The sequence below is a fragment of the Aythya marila genome (genome assembly GCF_965140915.1).
Source record: "Aythya marila genome assembly, chromosome: 22".
Lineage (NCBI taxonomy): Eukaryota > Metazoa > Chordata > Aves > Anseriformes > Anatidae > Aythya > Aythya marila.
The window spans coordinates 7,614,568-7,628,385 of record NC_139063.1 but is presented as its reverse complement, the minus strand read 5'-3'; positions in this window follow the sequence as shown (position 1 = coordinate 7,628,385).

Genomic DNA, 13,818 nt, shown 5'->3' with positions numbered 1-13,818 from the left:
TTTTGGGGTGTTTTTGAGGTGTTTTGGGGTCTCCGTTGTTTTTCGTAAGTTTTCCATGGTCATCATTGTGGAAAAGGTTAAATTGTGGGTTTTGGAGAACATCAGGTAGGTTTAGGGTGGTTTTGGGGTGGATCTATATTTTTGGGGGTTTTATTTCTTTTTTGGGTGTTATCCCGTTCTTGCTTTGCGTGTTTTTGACTTGTTTTGGGGTCTCTGTTGGGTTTCGTTGGGTTCTCGTTGGTCATCATGTTGGAAAAGTGTAAATTGTGGGTTTTGGAGAACTTCAGGTAGGTTTAGGGGGACTTTTGGGGTGGATCAATGTCTTTTGGGGTTTTCTTTCTTTTTTGGGGGTGATCCCGTTCTTGTTTGGGGTGTTTTTGACGTGTTTTGGGGTTTCCGTTGCGTTTCGTTGAGTTCCTAATGGGTTTTATGGTGTTTGGGAGTGGACTTTGGGATTTGGAGAAGATCAGGTAGGTTTAGGGTGGTTTTGGAATTGGATCCTTGGTTTTTGGGGATTTTCTTCCAGTTTTGGGGATGATCCCGTTCTTGTTTGGGGTGTTTTTGACGTGTTTTTGGGTCTCCGTTGGGTTTCGTTGGGTTTTCCGTGGTCATCATGGTGGAAAATTGTAAATTGTGTGTTTTGGAGAACATCACGTAGGTTTATGGGGACTTTTGGGGCAGATTCATGGTTTTTGGGGTTTTCTTCTTCTTTTTTTCTTCTGATCCATATGTTTTTTGGGGTGTTTTTGACGTGTTTTGGGGTCTCCGTTGGGTTTCGTTGGGTTTTCCGTGGTCATTATGGTGGAAAATTTTAAATTGTGGGTTTTGGAGAACATCACGTAGGTTTAGGGTGGTTTTGGTGTGGATCTATGATTTTGAGGGTTTTTCTTCCAATTTTGGGGATGATCCCTTTCTTTTTTGTTCTTTTTTTAGACGTGTTTTGGTTTCACCGTCAGGTTTCGTTGGGTTTTCCGTGGTCATCATGGTGGAAAAGTGTAAATTGTGTGTTTTGGAGATCATCAGGTAGGTTTATGGGGACTTTTGGGGCAGATTCATGGGTTTTGGGGTTTTCTTCTGTTTTTTCTTCTGATCCATATGTTTTTTGGGGTGTTTTTGATGTGTTTTGGGGTCTCCGTTGGGTTTCGTTGGGTTTTCCATGGTCATCATAGTGGAAAAGTGTAAATTGTGGGTTTTGGAGAACATCAGGTAGGTTTAGGGGGACTTTTGGGGCAGATTCATGGTTTTTGGGGTTTTCTTCTGTTTTTTGGGGGGTGATCCTATTCATTTTTGGGTTGTTTTTGACGTGTTTTTGTGTCTCCGTTGGGTTTTGTTGGGTTTCGTAGGTCATAAGGGTGGAAAAGTGTAAATTGTGGGTTTTGGAGAACATCAGGTAGGTTTAGGGTGGTTTTGGGTGGATCTATGATTTTGGGGGATTTTCTTTCTTTTTTGAGGTGATCCCGTTCTTGTTTGGGGTGTTTTTGGCCCTTTTTTGGTCTCCCTTGTGTTTCGTTCGTTTTCCGTGGTCATCATTGTGGAAAATGTTAAATTTTGTGTTTTGGAGAACATCAGGTAGGTTTAGTGTGGTTTTGGGGTGGATCTATGGTTTTTGTCATTTTCTTTCTTTTTTGAGGTGATCCCGTTCTTTTTTGGGGTGTTTTTGAGGTGTTTTGGGCTCTCCGTTGTGTTTCGTAGGTTTTCCATGGTCATCATTGTGGAAAAGGTTAAATTGTGGGTTTTGGAGAACATCAGGTAGGTTTAGGGTGGTTTTGGGGTGGATCTATATTTTTGGGGGTTTTATTTCTTTTTTGGGTGTTATCCCGTTCTTGCTTTGCGTGTTTTTGACTTGTTTTGGGGTCTCTGTTGGGTTTCGTTGGGTTCTTGTTGGTCATCATGTTGGAAAAGTGTAAATTGTGGGTTTTGGAGAACTTCAGGTAGGTTTAGGGGGACTTTTGGGGTGGATCAATGTCTTTTGGGGTTTTCTTTCTTTTTTGGGGGTGATCCCGTTCTTGTTTGGGGTGTTTTTGAGGTGTTTTGGGGTTTCCATTGAGTTTCGTTGAGTTCCTAATGGGTTTTATGGTGTTTGGGAGTGGACTTTGGGATTTGGAGAACATCAGGTAGGTTTATGGTGGTATTGGGTTGGATCTATGGTTTTTGGGGATTTTCTTCCAGTTTTGGGGGTGATTCCGTTCTTGTTTGGGGTGTTTTTGACATGTTTTTGGGTCTCCGTTGGGTTTTCCGTGGTCATCATAGTGGAAAAGTGTAAATTGTGTGTTTTGGAGAACATCAGGTTGGTTTATGGGGACTTTTGGGGCAGATTCATGGTTTTTGGGGTTTTCTTCTTCTTTTTTTTTCTTCTGATCCATATGTTTTTTGGGGTGTTTTTGACGTGTTTTGGGGTCTCCGTTGGGTTTCGTTGGGTTTTCCATGGTCGTCATGGTGGAAAAGTGTAAATTGTGGGTTTTGGAGAACTTCAGGTAGGTTTAGGGGGACTTTTGGGGTGGATTCGGGGTATTTGGGCTCTTCTTCCTTTTTTTGGGGTGATCCTGTTCTTTTTTGGGGTGTTTCTGGTGTGTTATGGGGTCTCCGTTGGGTTTTGTTGGGTTCTCGTTGGTCATCATTGTGAAAAAGTGTAAATTGTGGGTTTTGGAGGACATCAGGTAGGTTTAGGGGGACTTTTGTGTTGGATCAATGGCTTTTAGGTTTTTCTATCGGTTTTGGGGTTGATGCCGTTCTTTTTTGGGGTGTTTTTGACATGTTTTGCGGTCTCCGTTGTGTTTCGTTGGGTTTTCCATTGTCATCATGTTGGAAAAGTGTAAATTTTGTGTTTTGGAGAACGTTAGGTAGGTTTAGGGTGGTTTTGGGATTGGATCCGTGATTTTTGGGGATTTTCTTTCAGTTTTGGAGGTGATCCCGTTCTTTTCTGGGGTGTTTTTGACGTGTTTTGTGGTCTCCTTTGGGTTTTCGTTTGGTTCATGTTGGTCATCATGGTGGAAAAGGGTAAATTGTGGGTTTTGGGGAACATCAGTTAGGTTTAGGGGGACTTTTGGTGTGGATCTATGGCTTTTGGGGTATTCTTTCGTTTTTAGGGGTTATCCTGTTCTTGTTTTGTTTTTTTTTGACTTGTTTTGGGGTCCCCGATGGGTTTCGTTGGGTTCCTAATGGGCGTTATAGTGGTTGGGAGTGGATTGTACATTTAGGAGAACATCAGGTAGGTTTAAGGGTTTTTTTGGGGTTAAATCACATATTTTCTTCTGATCCAGTTCGCTTTTGGGGTGTTTTTGAGGTGTTTTGGCGTTTCCGTTGCGTTTTGTTGAGTTCCTAATGGGTTTTATGGTGGTTGGGAGTGGACTTTGGGATTTGGAGAAGATCAGGTAGGTTTAGGGTGGTTTTGGAATTGGATCCTTGGTTTTGGGGGATTTTCTTCCAGTTTTGGGGGTGATTCCGTTCTTGTTTGGGGTGTTTTTGACGTGTTTTGGGGTCTCCGTTGGGTTTCGTTGGGTTTTCCGTGGTCATTATGGTGGACAATTTTAAATTGTGGGTTTTGGAGAACATTGGGTAGGTTTAGGGTGGTTTTGGTGTGGATCTATGATTTTGAGGGTTTTTTTTCCAATATTGGGGGTGATCCCTTTCTTTTTTGTTCTTTTTTTCGACGTGTTTTGGTTTCTCCGTCGGGTTTCGTTGGGTTTTCCGTGGTCATCATGGTGGAAAAGTGTAAATTGTGTGTTTTGGAGATCATCAGGTAGGTTTATGGGGACTTTTGGGGCAGATTCATGGGTTTTGGGGTTTTCTTCTGTGTTTTCTTCTGATCCATATGTTTTTTTGGTTGTTTTTGACGTGTTTTGGGTTCTCCTTTGGGTTTCGTTGGGTTTTCCATAGTCATCATAGTGGAAAAGGGTAAATTGTGGGTTTTGGAGAACATCAGGTAGGTTTAGGGGGATTTTTGGTGTGGATCTATGGCTTTTGGTGTTTTCTTTCGTTTTTGGGGTTGAACCAGTTCTTTTTTGGGGTGTTTTTGACGTTATTGGGGTCTCCGTTGGGTTTTGTTGGGTTCTCGTTGGTCGTTAAGGTAAATGGGAGTGGATTGTGGGTTTTGAAGAAGATCAGGTGAGTTTAGGGTGGTTTTGGGGGGAAATTCATAGTTTTGGGTTTTTTTTCTTCTGATCCTGTTCTTTTTTGGGGTGTTTTTGAGGTGTTTTGGGGTTTCCGTTGCGTTTCATTGAGTTCCTAATGGGTTTTATGGTGGTTGGGAGTGGACTTTGGGATTTGGAGAACATCATGTAGGTTTAGGGTGGTTTTGGGATTGGATCCGTGCTTTTTGGGGATTTTCTTCCAGTTTTGGGGGTGATGCCGTTCTTGTTTGGGGTGTTTTTGACGTGTTTTGGGTTCTCCGTTGGGTTTTAGTTGGGTTCTTGTTGGTCATCATGGTGGAAAAGTGTAAATTGTGGGTTTTGGAGGACATCACGTAGGTTTAGGGGGACTTTTGGGGCAGAGTCATGTTTTTTGGTGTTTTCTTCTGTTTTTTGGTGTTGTCCCGTTCTTTTTTCGGAAGTTTTTGAGGTGTTTGGGGTTCTCCGTTGGGTTTTGTTGGGTTCTCGTTGGTCATCATGGTGGAAAATGGAAAATTGTGGGTTTTGGAGAACATAGGTGAGCTTAAGTCTTTTTTTGGTGGTGCATCTATGGTTTTGGGGGATTTCTTCTGTTTTTTAGGGTTTTCTTCTGGTTTTGAGGTGGTCCCGTTTTTTGGGGGGATGTTCTTGACGTGTTTCGGGGTCTCCGTTGGGTTTTGTTGGGTTCTCGTTGGTCGTTAAGGTAAATGGGATTGGATTGTGGGATTTGAAGAAGATCAGGTGAGTTTAGGGTGGTTTTGGGGGAAATTCATAGTTTTGTTTTTTTTTTTCTTCTGATCCAGTTCTTTTTCGGGGTGTTTTTGACGTGTTTTGTGGTCTCTGTTGGGTTTCGTTGGGTTTTCTGTGGTCATTATGGTGGAAAAGCTTAAATTGTGGGTTTTGAAGTACTTCAGGTAGGTTTAGGGGGACTTTTGGGGTGGATTCATGGTATTTGGGCTTTTCTTCTGTTTTTTGGGGATGATCCTGTTCTTTTTTGGGTTGTTTTTGACGTGTTTTGGGGTCTCCGTTGGGTTTTAGTTGGGTTCTTGTTGGTCATCGTGGTGAAAAAGTGTAAATTGTGGGTTTTGGAGAACATCAGGTAGGTTTAGGGGGATTTTTGGTGTGGATCTATGGCTTTTGGTGTTTTCTTTCGTTTTTGGGGTTGAACCAGTTCTTTTTGGGGTGTTTTTGACGTTTTTGGGGTTCTCCATTGGGTTTTGTTGGGTTCTCGTTGGTCATCATGGTGGAAAATGGTAAATTGTGGGTTTTGGAGAACATAGGTGAGTTTAAGGTTTTTTTTTTGGTGGTGAATCTATGGTTTTGGGGGATTTCTTCTGTTTTTTAGGGTTTTCTTCTGGTTTTGGGGTGGTCCCGTTTTTTAGGGGGATGTTCTTGACGTGTTTTGGGGTCTCCGTTGGGTTTCATTGGGTTTTCCGTTGGCATCATGGTGGAAAAGGGTAAATTGTGGGTTTTGAAGAACTTCAGGTAGGTTTAGGGAGACTTTTGGGGTGGATTCATGGCATTTGTTTCTTGTTTTTGTTTTTTTTTGGTGTGATCCTGTTCTTTTTTGTGTTGTTTTTGACATGTTTTGGGGTCTCCGTTGGGTTTTGTTGGGTTCTTGTTGGTCATCGTGGTGAAAAAGTGTAAATTGTGGGTTTTGGAAAACATCAGGTAGATTTAGGGGGATTTTTGGTGTGGATCTATGGCTTTTGGTGTTTTCTTTCGTTTTTGGGGTTGAACCAGTTCTTTTTTGGGGTGTTTTTGACGTTATTGGGGTCTCCGTTGGGTTTTGTTGGGTTCTCGTTGGTCGTTAAGGTAAATGGGAGTGGATTGTGGGTTTTGAAGAAGATCAGGTGAGTTTAGGGTGGTTTTGGGGGGAAATTCATAGTTTTGGTTTTTTTTTCTTCTGATCCTGTTCTTTTTTGGGGTGTTTTTGAGGTGTTTTGGGGTTTCCGTTGCATTTCATTGAGTTCCTAATGGGTTTTATGGTGGTTGGGAGTGGACTTTGGGATTTGGAGAACATCATGTAGGTTTAGGGTGGTTTTGGGATTGGATCCGTGCTTTTTGGGGATTTTCTTCCAGTTTTGGGGGTGATGCCGTTCTTGTTTGGGGTGTTTTTGACGTGTTTTGGGTTCTCCGTTGGGTTTTAGTTGGGTTCTTGTTGGTCATCATGGTGGAAAAGTGTAAATTGTGGGTTTTGGAGGACATCACGTAGGTTTAGGGGGACTTTTGGGGCAGAGTCATGTTTTTTGGTGTTTTCTTCTGTTTTTTGGTGTTGTCCCGTTCTTTTTTCGGAAGTTTTTGAGGTGTTTGGGGTTCTCCGTTGGGTTTTGTTGGGTTCTCGTTGGTCATCATGGTGGAAAATGGAAAATTGTGGGTTTTGGAGAACATAGGTGAGCTTAAGTCTTTTTTTGGTGGTGCATCTATGGTTTTGGGGGATTTCTTCTGTTTTTTAGGGTTTTCTTCTGGTTTTGAGGTGGTCCCGTTTTTTGGGGGGATGTTCTTGACGTGTTTCGGGGTCTCCGTTGGGTTTTGTTGGGTTCTCGTTGGTCGTTAAGGTAAATGGGATTGGATTGTGGGATTTGAAGAAGATCAGGTGAGTTTAGGGTGGTTTTGGGGGAAATTCATAGTTTTGTTTTTTTTTTTCTTCTGATCCAGTTCTTTTTCGGGGTGTTTTTGACGTGTTTTGTGGTCTCTGTTGGGTTTCGTTGGGTTTTCTGTGGTCATTATGGTGGAAAAGCTTAAATTGTGGGTTTTGAAGTACTTCAGGTAGGTTTAGGGGGACTTTTGGGGTGGATTCATGGTATTTGGGCTTTTCTTCTGTTTTTTGGGGATGATCCTGTTCTTTTTTGGGTTGTTTTTGACGTGTTTTGGGGTCTCCGTTGGGTTTTGTTGGGTTCTTGTTGGTCATCGTGGTGAAAAAGTGTAAATTGTGGGTTTTGGAGAACATCAGGTAGGTTTAGGGGGATTTTTGGTGTGGATCTATGGCTTTTGGTGTTTTCTTTCGTTTTTGGGGTTGAACCAGTTCTTTTTTGGGGTGTTTTTGACGTTTTTGGGGTTCTCCGTTGGGTTTTGTTGGGTTCTTGTTGGTCATCATGGTGGAAAATGGTAAATTGTGGGTTTTGGAGAACATAGGTGAGTTTAAGGTTTTTTTTTGGTGGTGAATCTATGGTTTTGGGGGATTTCTTCTGTTTTTTAGGGTTTTCTTCTGGTTTTGGGGTGGTCCCGTTTTTTAGGGGGATGTTCTTGACGTGTTTTGGGGTCTCCGTTGGGTTTTGTTGGGTTCTCGTTGGTCGTTAAGGTAAATAGATGTTGATTGTGGCTTTTGGAGAAGATTAGGTGAGTTTAGGGTGGTTTTGGGGGGAAATTCATATGTTTGTTTTTTTTTTTTTTCTGATCCATTTTTTTGGCGGGGTGTTTTTGATGTGTTTTTGAGATTCCATTGCGTTTCGTTGAGTTCCTAATGGGTTTTATGGTGGTTGGGAGTGGACTTTGGGATTTGGAGAACATCAGGTAGGTTAAGGGTGATTTTGGGGTGGATCTATGGTTTTGGGGGATTTTCTTCCAGTTTTGGGGGTGATCCCGTTCTTTTTTGGGGTGTTTTTGATGTGTTTTTGGGTCTCCGTTGGGTTTCATTGGGTTTTCCGTGGTCATTATGGTGGACAATTTTAAATTGTGGGTTTTGGAGAACATTGGGTAGGTTTAGGGTGGTTTTGGTGTGGATCTATGATTTTGAGGGTTTTTCTTCCAATATTGGAGTGATCCCTTTCTTTTTTGTTCTTTTTTTAGACGTGTTTTGGTTTCTCCGTCGGGTTTCGTTGGGTTTTCCATGGTCATCATGGTGGAAAAGTGTAAATTGTGTGTTTTGGAGAACACCAGGTAGGTTTAGGGTGGTTTGGGGATTGGATCCGTGCTTTCTGGGGATTTTCATCCAGTTTTGGGGGTGATTCCGTTCTTGTTTGGGGTGTTTTTGACATGTTTTGGGGTCTCCGTTGGGTTTCATTGGGTTTTCCGTTGGCATCATGGTGGAAAAGGGTAAATTGTGGGTTTTGAAGAACTTCAGGTAGGTTTAGGGAGACTTTTGGGGTGGATTCATGGCATTTGTTTTTTTTTTGTTTTTTTTTGGTGTGATCCTGTTCTTTTTTGTGTTGTTTTTGACATGTTTTGGGGTCTCCGTTGGGTTTTGTTGGGTTCTTGTTGGTCATCGTGGTGAAAAAGTGTAAATTGTGGGATTTGGAGAACATCAGGTAGATTTAGGGGGATTTTTGGTGTGGATCTATGGCTTTTGGTGTTTTCTTTCGTTTTTGGGGTTGAACCAGTTCTTTTTTGGGGTGTTTTTGACGTTATTGGGGTCTCCGTTGGGTTTTGTTGGGTTCTCGTTTGTCGTTAAGTTAAATGGGAGTGGATTGTGGGTTTTGAAGAAGATCAGGTGAGTTTAGGGTGGTTTTGGGGGGAAATTCATAGTTTTGGTTTTTTTTTCTTCTGATCCTGTTCTTTTTTGGGGTGTTTTTGAGGTGTTTTGGGGTTTCCGTTGCGTTTCATTGAGTTCCTAATGGGTTTTATGGTGGTTGGGAGTGGACTTTGGGATTTGGAGAACATCAGGTAGGTTTAGGGTGGTTTTGGGATTGGATCCGTGCTTTTTGGGGATTTTCTTCCAGTTTTGGGGGTGATGCCGTTCTTTTTTGGGGTGTTTCTGACGTGTTTTGGGTTCTCCGTTGGGTTTTAGTTGGGTTCTTGTTGGTCATCGTGGTGAAAAAGTGTAAATTGTGGGTTTTGGAGAACATCAGGTAGGTTTAGGGGGATTTTTGGTGTGGATCTATGGCTTTTGGTGTTTTCTTTCGTTTTTGGGGTTGAACCAGTTCTTTTTTGGGGTGTTTTTGACGTTTTTGGGGTTCTCCGTTGGGTTTTGTTGGGTTCTCGTTGGTCATCATGGTGGAAAATGGAAAATTGTGGGTTTTGGAGAACATAGGTGAGTTTAAGGTTTTTTTTTTGGTGGTGAATCTATGGTTTTGGGGGATTTCTTCTGTTTTTTAGGGTTTTCTTCTGGTTTTGGGGTGGTCCCGTTTTTTAGGGGGATGTTCTTGACGTGTTTTGGGGTCTCCGTTGGGTTTCATTGGGTTTTCCGTTGGCATCATGGTGGAAAAGGGTAAATTGTGGGTTTTGAAGAACTTCAGGTAGGTTTAGGGAGACTTTTGGGGTGGATTCATGGCATTTGTTTCTTGTTTTTGTTTTTTTTTTGGTGTGATCCTGTTCTTTTTTGTGTTGTTTTTGACATGTTTTGGGGTCTCCGTTGGGTTTTGTTGGGTTCTTGTTGGTCATCGTGGTGAAAAAGTGTAAATTGTGGGTTTTGGAAAACATCAGGTAGATTTAGGGGGATTTTTGGTGTGGATCTATGGCTTTTGGTGTTTTCTTTCGTTTTTGGGGTTGAACCAGTTCTTTTTTGGGGTGTTTTTGACGTTATTGGGGTCTCCGTTGGGTTTTGTTGGGTTCTCGTTGGTCGTTAAGGTAAATGGGAGTGGATTGTGGGTTTTGAAGAAGATCAGGTGAGTTTAGGGTGGTTTTGGGGGGAAATTCATAGTTTTGGTTTTTTTTTCTTCTGATCCTGTTCTTTTTTGGGGTGTTTTTGAGGTGTTTTGGGGTTTCCGTTGCGTTTCATTGAGTTCCTAATGGGTTTTATGGTGGTTGGGAGTGGACTTTGGGATTTGGAGAACATCAGGTAGGTTTAGGGTGGTTTTGGGATTGGATCCGTGCTTTTTGGGGATTTTCTTCCAGTTTTGGGGGTGATGCCGTTCTTGTTTGGGGTGTTTTTGACGTGTTTTGGGTTCTCCGTTGGGTTTTAGTTGGGTTCTTGTTGGTCATCATGGTGGAAAAGTGTAAATTGTGGGTTTTGGAGGACATCACGTAGGTTTAGGGGGACTTTTGGGGCAGAGTCATGTTTTTTGGTGTTTTCTTCTGTTTTTTGGTGTTGTCCCGTTCTTTTTTCGGAAGTTTTTGAGGTGTTTGGGGTTCTCCGTTGGGTTTTGTTGGGTTCTCGTTGGTCATCATGGTGGAAAATGGAAAATTGTGGGTTTTGGAGAACATAGGTGAGCTTAAGTCTTTTTTTGGTGGTGCATCTATGGTTTTGGGGGATTTCTTCTGTTTTTTAGGGTTTTCTTCTGGTTTTGAGGTGGTCCCGTTTTTTGGGGGGATGTTCTTGACGTGTTTCGGGGTCTCCGTTGGGTTTTGTTGGGTTCTCGTTGGTCGTTAAGGTAAATGGGATTGGATTGTGGGTTTTGAAGAAGATCAGGTGAGTTTAGGGTGGTTTTGGGGGGAAATTCATAGTTTTGTTTTTTTTTTTCTTCTGATCCAGTTCTTTTTCGGGGTGTTTTTGACGTGTTTTGTGGTCTCTGTTGGGTTTCGTTGGGTTTTCTGTGGTCATTATGGTGGAAAAGCTTAAATTGTGGGTTTTGAAGTACTTCAGGTAGGTTTAGGGAGACTTTTGGGGTGGATTCATGGTATTTGGGCTTTTCTTCTGTTTTTTGGGGATGATCCTGTTCTTTTTTGGGTTGTTTTTGACGTGTTTTGGGGTCTCCGTTGGGTTTTGTTGGGTTCTTGTTGGTCATCGTGGTGAAAAAGTGTAAATTGTGGGTTTTGGAGAACATCAGGTAGGTTTAGGGGGATTTTTGGTGTGGATCTATGGCTTTTGGTGTTTTCTTTCGTTTTTGGGGTTGAACCAGTTCTTTTTTGGGGTGTTTTTGACGTTTTTGGGGTTCTCCGTTGGGTTTTGTTGGGTTCTCGTTGGTCATCATGGTGGAAAATGGTAAATTGTGGGTTTTGGAGAACATAGGTGAGTTTAAGTTTTTTTTTGGTGGCGAATCTATGGTTTTGGGGGATTTCTTCTGTTTTTTAGGGTTTTCTTCTGGTTTTGGGGTGGTCCCGTTTTTTAGGGGGATGTTCTTGACGTGTTTTGGGGTCTCCGTTGGGTTTTGTTGGGTTCTCGTTGGTCGTTAAGGTAAATAGATGTTGATTGTGGCTTTTGGAGAAGATTAGGTGAGTTTAGGGTGGTTTTGGGGGGAAATTCATATGTTTGTTTTTTTTTTTTTCTGATCCATTTTTTTGGCGGGGTGTTTTTGATGTGTTTTTGAGATTCCATTGCGTTTCGTTGAGTTCCTAATGGGTTTTATGGTGGTTGGGAGTGGACTTTGGGATTTGGAGAACATCAGGTAGGTTAAGGGTGATTTTGGGGTGGATCTATGGTTTTGGGGGATTTTCTTCCAGTTTTGGGGGTGATCCCGTTCTTTTTTGGGGTGTTTTTGACGTGTTTTTGGGTCTCCGTTGGGTTTCATTGGGTTTTCCGTGGTCATTATGGTGGACAATTTTAAATTGTGGGTTTTGGAGAACATCACGTAGGTTTAGGGTGGTTTTGGTGTGGATCTATGATTTTGAGGGTTTTTCTTCCAATATTGGAGTGATCCCTTTCTTTTTTGTTCTTTTTTTAGACGTGTTTTGGTTTCTCCGTCGGGTTTCGTTGGGTTTTCCATGGTCATCATGGTGGAAAAGTGTAAATTGTGTGTTTTGGAGAACACCAGGTAGGTTTAGGGTGGTTTGGGGATTGGATCCGTGCTTTCTGGGGATTTTCATCCAGTTTTGGGGGTGATTCCGTTCTTGTTTGGGGTGTTTTTGACATGTTTTGGGGTCTCCGTTGGGTTTCATTGGGTTTTCCGTTGGCATCATGGTGGAAAAGGGTAAATTGTGGGTTTTGAAGAACTTCAGGTAGGTTTAGGGAGACTTTTGGGGTGGATTCATGGCATTTGTTTCTTGTTTTTGTTTTTTTTTTGGTGTGATCCTGTTCTTTTTTGTGTTGTTTTTGACATGTTTTGGGGTCTCCGTTGGGTTTTGTTGGGTTCTTGTTGGTCATCGTGGTGAAAAAGTGTAAATTGTGGGTTTTGGAAAACATCAGGTAGATTTAGGGGGATTTTTGGTGTGGATCTATGGCTTTTGGTGTTTTCTTTCGTTTTTGGGGTTGAACCAGTTCTTTTTTGGGGTGTTTTTGACGTTATTGGGGTCTCCGTTGGGTTTTGTTGGGTTCTCGTTTGTCGTTAAGGTAAATGGGAGTGGATTGTGGGTTTTGAAGAAGATCAGGTGAGTTTAGGGTGGTTTTGGGGGGAAATTCATAGTTTTTTGTGTTTTTTCTTCTGATCCTGTTCTTTTTTGGGGTGTTTTTGAGGTGTTTTGGGGTTTCCGTTGCGTTTCATTGAGTTCCTAATGGGTTTTATGGTGGTTGGGAGTGGACTTTGGGATTTGGAGAACATCAGGTAGGTTTAGGGTGGTTTTGGGATTGGATCCGTGCTTTTTGGGGATTTTCTTCCAGTTTTGGGGGTGATGCCGTTCTTGTTTGGGGTGTTTTTGACGTGTTTTGGGTTCTCCGTTGGGTTTTAGTTGGGTTCTTGTTGGTCATCATGGTGGAAAAGTGTAAATTGTGGGTTTTGGAGGACATCACGTAGGTTTAGGGGGACTTTTGGGGCAGAGTCATGTTTTTTGGTGTTTTCTTCTGTTTTTTGGTGTTGTCCCGTTCTTTTTTCGGAAGTTTTTGAGGTGTTTGGGGTTCTCCGTTGGGTTTTGTTGGGTTCTCGTTGGTCATCATGGTGGAAAATGGAAAATTGTGGGTTTTGGAGAACATAGGTGAGCTTAAGTCTTTTTTTGGTGGTGCATCTATGGTTTTGGGGGATTTCTTCTGTTTTTTAGGGTTTTCTTCTGGTTTTGAGGTGGTCCCGTTTTTTGGGGGGATGTTCTTGACGTGTTTCGGGGTCTCCGTTGGGTTTTGTTGGGTTCTCGTTGGTCGTTAAGGTAAATGGGATTGGATTGTGGGATTTGAAGAAGATCAGGTGAGTTTAGGGTGGTTTTGGGGGAAATTCATAGTTTTGTTTTTTTTTTTCTTCTGATCCAGTTCTTTTTCGGGGTGTTTTTGACGTGTTTTGTGGTCTCTGTTGGGTTTCGTTGGGTTTTCTGTGGTCATTATGGTGGAAAAGCTTAAATTGTGGGTTTTGAAGTACTTCAGGTAGGTTTAGGGGGACTTTTGGGGTGGATTCATGGTATTTGGGCTTTTCTTCTGTTTTTTGGGGATGATCCTGTTCTTTTTTGGGTTGTTTTTGACGTGTTTTGGGGTCTCCGTTGGGTTTTGTTGGGTTCTTGTTGGTCATCGTGGTGAAAAAGTGTAAATTGTGGGTTTTGGAGAACATCAGGTAGGTTTAGGGGGATTTTTGGTGTGGATCTATGGCTTTTGGTGTTTTCTTTCGTTTTTGGGGTTGAACCAGTTCTTTTTGGGGTGTTTTTGACGTTTTTGGGGTTCTCCATTGGGTTATGTTGGGTTCTCGTTGGTCATCATGGTGGAAAATGGTAAATTGTGGGTTTTGGAGAACATAGGTGAGTTTAAGTTTTTTTTTGGTGGTGAATCTATGGTTTTGGGGGATTTCTTCTGTTTTTTAGGGTTTTCTTCTGGTTTTGGGGTGGTCCCGTTTTTTAGGGGGATGTTCTTGACGTGTTTTGGGGTCTCCGTTGGGTTTTGTTGGGTTCTCGTTGGTCGTTAAGGTAAATAGATGTTGATTGTGGCTTTTGGAGAAGATTAGGTGAGTTTAGGGTGGTTTTGGGGGGAAATTCATATGTTTGTTTTTTTTTTTTTCTGATCCATTTTTTTGGCGGGGTGTTTTTGATGTGTTTTTGAGATTCCATTGCG